This window comes from Henckelia pumila, chromosome 2 (genome assembly GCF_033568475.1).
Source record: "Henckelia pumila isolate YLH828 chromosome 2, ASM3356847v2, whole genome shotgun sequence".
Lineage (NCBI taxonomy): Eukaryota > Viridiplantae > Streptophyta > Magnoliopsida > Lamiales > Gesneriaceae > Henckelia > Henckelia pumila.
Window position 1 is genome coordinate 7,622,946 of NC_133121.1, and position 9,824 is coordinate 7,632,769.

The window sequence follows — 9,824 nt, forward strand, 5'->3', positions numbered from 1 at the left end:
TCACATAAGTGGAATATATAAGGAAATATTTGTCTCATGTCATCTTCCACTTCCCATGTTGCTTCTTCAACTCCATGCTGACTCCATTGAATCTTCACCAATGGAATGATCTTCGTTCGGAGTTTCTTTTCTTTCTTATCAAGTATCTGAATCGGTTGTTCAAAGTAGCTAAGGGTTTCATCCAATTCAGCTTCATCATATCGAATAATATGCGACGCATCAGATAGATATTTCCTCAGCATAGATACATGAAAGACATCATGTATTCCAGATAAAGATGGAGGAAGAGCGAGTCGATAAGCAAGATTGCCTATCTTCTCGAGAATCTCATACGGCCCAATAAATCGTAGAGATAACTTTCCTCGCTTGCCAAATCGTAAAGTACCCCTGAAAGGTGAAATTTTCAAGAATAATCTATCTCCATGTTCAAAAGATATCGGTCGTTGTCAAACATTTGCATATCTATTCTGTCTGTGCTGCGTTGTTCTCATTCTCTGCTGAATCAACTTCACCTTCTCAGTCATCTGTCTAATCATATCCGGTCCCAATTCAGGCACCTCTGATACATCATCCCAGTACAATGGCGATCGATACTTCTTCCCATACAATGCTTCAAATTGAGTCATCTCTATATTCGTCTGATAACCGTTGTTATAAGAGAATTCCACAAGTGGTATAGAATCTTGCCATATAACACCAAAATCAAGTATCACAGCTCTAAGCATATCCTCGAGAGTCTGAATAGTTCGTTCAGATTGATCGTCAGTTTGAGGATGATAGGCGGTACTTAAATGTAAGCGCGTACCTAGAGCTTCTTGTAGGCTATGCCAAAAGTGCGACTTAAATCTAGGATCTCGATCAGATACAATCGACTTTGGCACACCGTGTAGTCTTACCACTTCTCGAATATAGAGATCCGCCATTTGATCATGACGATAAGTCATTCGGTAGGGAATAAAACACGCAGATTTCGTCAATCTGTCAATGATCACCCAAATAGCATCGCATCCTAGGGATGATTGTGGCAATTTCATCACAAAGTCCATGGAAATGTGGTCCCATTTCCATTCAGGAATAGATAGACTCTGTAATAAGCCACCTAGTTTCTTCCTTTCATCCTTCACCTGTTGGTATTTCAAGCATTTTAATACAAATTTAGTCACGTCAGACTTCATTTGTTTCCACCAGTACTGATTTTTCAAATCGTTGTACATTTTTTTGCCTCCAGGGTGAATACTGAATCGACTACAATGGGCTTCTTTCAAAATACTCTGTCTCAAATCTGAAAAATCGGGAACAATTCGATTATTCACATACAGAATATCATCATCACTAACCTTGTACTCAGAATGATGTCCTGATCTGATCACGTCAATCGACTTATGTACATTCAAATCAAATTTTTGTGCTTCCTTGACTCGAATCAATAATTCAGGCTCAACACTGATAGCATAAATTCTCATCGGTCTTCTATCTGTATATAGCCAAAAATACAGCAATCTTCAATCAAATTAGATACACATATAGTAGACAAGGATAAAGTACATACCTTCCTACTTAGGGCATCAGCTGCTGCATTCGACTTCCCTGGATAATATTTGATTTCACAGTCGAAATCTTTCAATAAATCCAGCCATATTCGTTGTCTCATGTTCAGTTTAGACTGTGAGAATAGATAATTCAAACTTTTGTGATCAGAAAATATTTAAAACTTTTTGTCATACAGATAATGTCGCCAAATCTTCAGTGCAAAGACAATGGCTGCCAATTCAAGATCATGAATTGGATATCTGACTTCATGTGGTTTCAGTTGTCGAGAAGCATAAGCGACAACATGTCCTCTCTGCATCAAAACACATCCCAATCCTCGGTGAGAAGTATCGCAATAAACAACAAAATCACCAGTACCTGAAGGGATTGTCAAGACTGATGCGGTAGTCAATATTTTCTTCAGCTCTAGAAAACTAGATTCACATGCTTCAGACCACACAAACAGTGCATTTTTCTGTGTAAGCTGTGTAATATGCTTTGCAATAGACGAGAAATCTCGGATAAATCGACGATAATATCCTGCCAAGCCCATAAAACTTCGAATTTCTGGCACAGATGTCGGTCTCTGCCAACTGATCACAGCTTCAACTTTACTCGGATCGACTGCAATACCATTTCCTGAAATAATATGACCCAAAAATATCACCTGTTTCAACCAAAACTCACATTTGGATAGCTTCACATACATTTTCTCCTCTCTCAACGTCTTCAAAACAGTTCTCAAGTGGTCATCATGATCACATAAATTCTTAGAGTAAATCAAAATATCATCGATAAATATGATCACGAAGTCATCTAGATAATTTTGAAATACTCTATTCATCAGTCCCATAAATACTGCTGGTGCATTCTTTAGACCAAAAGGCATGACTATAAATTCATAATGGTCATACCTGGTTCTAAATGCAGTCTTAGGGATATCTTCATCTCTTACCCTCAGTTGATGATAGCCAGATCATAAATCAATCTTCAAATATACTGACGAACCCTGCAATTGATCAAATAAATCATCTATACGAGGTAAAGGATATGGGATTCTTTACCGTTGCTTTGTTCAACTGCCGGTAGTCAATACATAACCTCATCAATCCGTCTTTCTTTCTAACAAACAAAACCGGAGCTCCCCAAGGAGAAACACTCGGTCTGATATAACCTTTGGCTAACAGATCTTCAAGATGCTCTTTCAGTTCTTTCAATTCAATTGGTGTCATACGGTAAGGTGCTTTCTATATCGGTTGTGTACCTAACATCAATTCTATACTGAAGTCTACCTCTCGAAACGGAGACAATCCCGAAATCTCATCAGGAAACACATCAGCGAATTCACTAACCACTGGCAAGTCAGCCAATTTCGGGCTAGTCTTTAGTACATCAATTGCATAAATCAGAAATCCCACTGCCCCTTTCTGCAACAAATCAATCATAGCAAGAAAAGATATTAAAGGAATTCTGGATCGTGAACCCTTACCATAAAATTTCCATTCGTCAGCCATCTCCGGTCTGAACCTCACAATTTTCTGGAAAAAATCAACTGTGGCTCCGTACTTGGTTAACATATCGATACCAATAATACAATCAAAATCAGATAAACCAAGAACAACACAATCGATCTCAATCTCATGATCCTCAAACTGTAATGTACAATTTCGTACAGATTTCACTGATATGATACCTCTGCCCAAAGGAGATGAAATAGACACTACAGTAGCTAAGGGTTCAACTGGCAATTCGTGTAATGCAACAAATTGCTCAGAAATAAATGTATGTGATGCACCAGTATCAAATAAGACATAGGCTGGATAACCATAAATGGAACAGTTACCTGCAATCACATCATCAGGCGCCGCTTGTGGTTGCTCCTCAGTCAATGCAAACACCCTAGCCTGCTGCCTTGGAGGTTGATTCACTGACTGACCTCCTCCTCCTCCTCTACCTTGTGCTGCTGGTTGTGGTTGAAATGAATGCACAGAAGGTCCTGATTGAGCCACTGGTCTCGATGATCCAGTACCCTGTGCACTTCCAGAACCACGCTGTGGGAAAATTCGTGCAAAATGACATGTCTGATTGCAAATGTGACAAGTACCAAAAAATCCTCGGCATTGTTCACTGCTATGGCAACCTCCACACTTGGTACAATACACATCAGATTTTTGTCCAACTTTAAACTATCGGGATCCACTTAAACTAGAATAACTACCACCTGAACGTTAAAACTGTTTGATTTTGCCTTTAAAGAAATTTTTCTTACCACTACTGCTACCTCCAGCATCAAATCGAGGTGGTGGTGGAATATGTGGTTGCTCTTGCGGTTGTCTTACTGGCTGTGACACAAACTGTGCTCCTCGTTGCCTCAATATTCCTGCTTCAGCTCCCTTTGCACAATTCAGAGCATCGGCAAAGGTATTCGGTCTTTCCGAATTTACAAGGGTGAACACATCGGGATTCAAGTCATTGATAAATTGATCGGCTTGAGCTTCATCACTGGCAGCAATATGTGGAGCAAACTTCAACAGGCTAGTGAACTTTGCAACATATTCTTCGATATTTAAATGTCCCTGTTGCAAACTTGCAAACTCTGCTCCTTTGTCCTTTCGATATGAAACAGGAAAGAACCTTTGATAAAAATCAGTTCGAAATACTAACCAGGAAATAACAGTACCTTGATTTTCAAACGCTCTCTTCGTCGCTATCCACCAGCTTTTGGCAAGACCATGTAGTGGATGAATTACCAATCTCACACGACGATCATCTATATAGTCAAGGGATTCAAATAACTGCTCAATATCCTCCAGTCAATTCTCACAATCAACAGAGTTCTCAGTTCCCCGTAGCGTCGGTGGTTTGAAGGATTGAAATCGTTTCAACAGTTTTTCCATCGGATTGGCATCACCACTCATCGTATCAACAGAAGTACTACCCTGTCATAATTCAGGTGCTATTACTGGTACCTGTGGAAATGTCTGTGCAGCATTAGTCTGTTCTGGCTTATTCACTGCCAAAGTATGTCTAGTAGTCGGTGTTGGTCGAGGAGGCATATCTGATAATCGAACAGATTAGTGCACAATTCATCAATATATCATATACACAATTCTATCTCAGTCCCTCCTCTGATTAGCACGATAATGCTTTCTCAAGAGATCGAGTTCTAATTTAGTCTCAGTCCAACATGATTCCAATCATATCAGATAACATATAACATGCAATTCTTAAAGGTGTAAATCAAGTCAAATATTAAACATGCTTCAAGAATAAATAAATCAAAATAGAAGACTCGATCTACCCCGCTCATCTATTCTCAGTCCGAGAAACTTAAGCTCTGATACCACCTGTTGTGAAGCCTCGGGTTGCTAATTTCATTCTTAGGGCAATTAGTAATTAAACATCATTAATTAACAAAGGAAGGAATAAGATCAAAAAAAAACATTCAAAGGGGGGTGCGCGGGGTCGGTCAAAAAGAGCAAACCGTTCGCCCCCCTAACCCAACTCTCGGGTTGGGAACAAAATAGGCAGCGCTGGGTCCGCTAAAAAGAGCAGACCGAGCACAACACTGGGCAGCCTTTTGCTCTGGGTTTTTAAAGCAAAATTTGATCCTTTAACCCCACCAATTCAACATAATGATGTCCCAAAACATGTAGATATATATAGAACAAGATCTAAACATGTTTATAACAAGCTAATACATCAAACTAGAGGTTTGAATCGAACCAAAAACATGAAATTATACAAAGTGTTCATCAATTCTTCAAGAACAACAACTAGAGTGTTTTCTAACATGCTTTCTATACTTAATATACATCATTTAAACTACAACAACCCGAGTCCACATCTCTAGACTCTCTCATGAGCTACCCTCGTCGACTTTGGCCAGATCATGCCCCATCTGTCGTCATGCACACATACAAAACAAGACAACAGCCAAAAACGTCCGGTGAGAATAAAATCTCAGTATAATCAACATATATAAGCGTTAAATAAAAACATATCGACTCTAAACATTTCAACATGAGAATAGAGTAAACGCATATATAAAGAATTGATTCCTATCACACTCTTTGCCATCAAGATTCGTATACGATCTTGACATGGATATCCATCTATCGTCGTCCCTTTGGACTAGAAAATAAGGTCGCCTAAGACCCTGGCATAAGAATCAATTCATATCTCATATCAAATAAGATCCACTACCTGAGATGGATCGACAACATCATAACATAATCAAAACAATAAACAAGTATGTGATTTTTGCAGGACAACTCAAGAAGCTTCATTCTCGAGTTTCAAATCTCTGACCTGCGATGTCATCTTATACCTTCTTGTAGTATTGGTTCTTGAAGTTTCAATTCTGAAACATAATAACAAGAACACATATATCAATTCTAATCAACTTCATAAACCAATCTGCTCAAGTTCCATCCTCAAGAACAACTTCAAACCTCAACAACTCTTCTTTGGTTCGACAGCTACAATCTCGAGCTCGTCAATTCTTAGAAATCTGAAATAAGGTGATTATAAGCTCAACATATCACTAAGAACACATATCATATTCAGTTCAAACAACACGATACCAAAACGGCTTAAAATCATAAACCGACGGCGTATCGATTGAAAATCGATAACCGAAACGAAACCGACTTCGAGCCAACAATCAAATACCACAAATATAAGCAAAGAATCATCATAATCTTCATACCAACAGCTATATACATCGAATACAAGCTGAAAATCATGATTGAGTACAAACAACATGAAATCTTCGTTTCGGTTTCAATATCGCAATGTCTAGAACTTCAAAACGCATACATAACATCAATTTCTGATATCTACCAGATTTTGATCTTCAAAATGTGCCGAAATAATTAGATACTTACACTAGATCAAAGCCCTTGTCGCAAGGATTCCAGAACACTTTTCAGAATCGAAATCGGACAATCGAATCAAAAGTTACGGCGATTTGAGAATCGGAATTCAAAAGAAAAGGAAGGTCTCGACTTGCTCTGTTCAAATTTCTGAATTGAACCAAGTAATTAAACGCATACATGCTGACAATCAATTATAATCTGATAACTTCAAGTAATATTGCACTTTAGACTCTCAATTCTTTAATATTTGCAATTTGGTTCCCGACCCTTATTTTAATTCAATTTCAATCCTAAATAATTTAAGAATATTAGAATTTAAATCAAGACTCTAAATATTCCCAAATTAAATATACTCGGATTAAAATTAAATAATCTTGGATTAAATTAAATAATCCTGGATTAAATTAAATAATTCTGGGTCTTACAAAGGTAAATTGATAGCACCAGTTTATTAGCCGTTTGGTTGAGGTGTGCTAAACTGTTCGGTTGACTTGTCTTCGATCGGTTGATAGAATACGTAAACAGTTTATTGGCTCAGTTTATCTTTCGAATCCAGTTTCATGACTTGTTAAACACCAAAATTTAATTTCTCAGCAATATATATATATATATATATATATATATATATATATATTTATATTTATATTCATTCATTCATTCACAGATAAAATGATTAAGTACAAATATGTACGAAATAACTTCTAAAAAACATAAAAAAATAAATATCGGAATCATATCATTCGTTAGAAAATAAATATTATTATATGGGTACAATTAAATTCCATCTCACTTTTACAAAAAATGACAATGTCCGGAAGCTGCAACACATAAACATAAAGATAAATTAGGATCTCTTAAAAACTCATAATATATGACTTAAATAAAAAAAACTCATAATATATAAATTAGTAAAAAAAATATTGGGTTATTCATGTGCAAATACAATATATGCTAATTTACACAATATATTTAATATGCCCTAAATATCTTTTTTTAAAAAAATAAAAAATTTGACTATCACATTATTCGAACTCAAGAAATGTTCAATTCACTTGCACGAAAATTTGGCATAAATACTATATATACTAATTCACAAACATATACTAGAGTCCATGAAACTAAATTTTATAAAACTCTTGAATTCAAGAATTTTAATTTTCTTTATATTTTAAAATAAAGATATAAAAATTTTCAAGGAAAACAAATATTGATATAAAATGTATTCAATATAACAATCATTTTAAAATCACCGTATATTATATCAAATACATTAACAAAATAGAGAGAGAAACTTTTTTAAAAAATTGTACGTACAGAACCATTCAAATTCAAGAAAGTTCCTATTCAGTTAGACGAAAAATTTGTACAAATACCATATATAATTATATATAATTCACAAAAAAAAATTAACACATACTAAATTCCATTAAACTAAAAAATTTAACCATTAAACTATTCAAATTTTCATATATTTAAAAAGTAACGATATAAAATGTATGCGATATTATAATTTTTTTTTAAAAAAAATCTCCTATATATTTTTTAAAAAAATTCCAGCATACATATGTATATACAGTATACAATAATAAATTAGAAAAAAAAAATTTTTCTTACATGGATCAAAAGACAACAAAATCCCCAATTCATTCCAACAATGGCCAGTCAAACGATAGTAGGAATTGAAAACGAACGATAGCGCCCAGGAAAAGTTATCAGCCTTATAGCATGTACCTCCAGGCATAATCGGTCTACAATCGATAATTGAGAAACATGCGAAATTCATAAATTTCGACACATCATGTTTTTTAGGGGCCAACTTGTACGCAAGGCACCAATATTTTTTTGGCTGAAATAAAAATTTGAATAATTATTATTATTACTATGATAAACTTTTATACATACATATACGCACGCGCGCGCGCACACACACATATATATATATATATATATATATATATATATATCAATTTTGATCCTACGCACCCTAGTATATATCAGTTTTGACCCCACGCACCCTAGGGTGCGGGGGATCCACGTGCACTTGTGCTCAGAACAACTTTGATTGCCTTGAAATTTTTATGGTAGGGTCGTCTAGAAAATTCGAATCAAAAAATATATCATATGATACAAATTTCAATATTTGTGGTAAAAAAATGTGAATATGGCCGAAAATTGCACATTTAACCTAATTTCCGGTTAACTTCAAATCTCCGACCACCAAGATTGAAATATATATATCATATGATATATCGTTGGATTCACATTTAAAATTTTAAGGCAATCAGAGTTGTTTTGGGCACGGTGCACGTGGGTGTGGGGCATCCAAACTAATATATATACACACATTCATATATAATGTATACACACATATATACACTATTATATAAAGAAGCTAATAGCAAAAAGATAGAAAGAAAGGAAATAAAAAAAAAAGACGGGATTAATTTTGTTCATGTTTTTCGAGATAAGAAGAATCTTTTGACATATCAACGAGTTTTTGGCTTTGGTGGATTCAACGTAAGAAACCGTCAATAAAAAATAAAAACTTACTAGTTCATTGGCATAACATCTATGTCCAATCAATGCGAAAAAGATCAAAACAAAAAGCAAATAAAAATTTTTATTAGTCATTTTTCTTACACGAGTGTGTTGTTAAAGAATAGCATGTTATATAGCTAAAAATTATTTTTGAAATTAATGACACAGATCTTTTCAAATCCGTGAATCCGAAATATATAAATGATATTATATCTATGAATATCATATTTACTATATCCATGAATATGTTTATAATATTGAAACAATTATATGAAAATATATTCGCAGATTATGCTTGATTACAACATCTTTATTCAATAATTTTTTGTAATTAATTAAGCTTTATTACAAAATCTTAAGGGAGGTGTATTCGTTTCAGAGATTAACTAATTTTTTTTAAATGACAGACTTTTGTGGAGTTTATGAATTTCTATAGGATTTTATATAATCTCACGTACTTTTAAAGATTTTCATAGAATATTGCAGATTTGTTTTTCATTACTTTTATTGACATTTGTAATTTAGAACCCTATAAATTTTGTAATTCATGATTTTGATTTTGATTTATTTCTTAGAATTATTAATCGAATGTCAATAACTTTTATTTATATTTCTTTAACATATTTTTATCTATCAATGTAAATAATTTTTACTTATCAATTTGGTTTACAAAAATCAATAAGTAGTATTAAATTTTATTGGAATTAAGAAATTAATATAACTCTATAAAATTTTAATATATTTAATTCTATGTTATATAATATCCATATATATACACATTCATGTTAATAAATTTTTAAAACTACGTCAATATATCAAGTAAATATATATCAATTATATACATAATATTATTATTATTATTATTATTATTATTAT

General features: G+C 34.0%; 1 long non-coding RNA gene across 1 annotated transcript; it reads right to left on the reverse strand.

Annotated features, from left to right (window-relative positions):
• Window positions 1-7,113: 7,113 nt before the first annotated feature.
• LOC140879548 (uncharacterized) lies at window positions 7,114-9,040 on the reverse strand. Its single transcript, XR_012149455.1, has 3 exons — window positions 8,961-9,040; window positions 8,025-8,256; window positions 7,114-7,228 (listed from the first exon to the last, which is right to left on the reverse strand). It is a non-coding gene; the product is annotated as an uncharacterized lncRNA (long non-coding RNA).
• Between the last annotated feature and the right edge of the window lie 784 nt (window positions 9,041-9,824).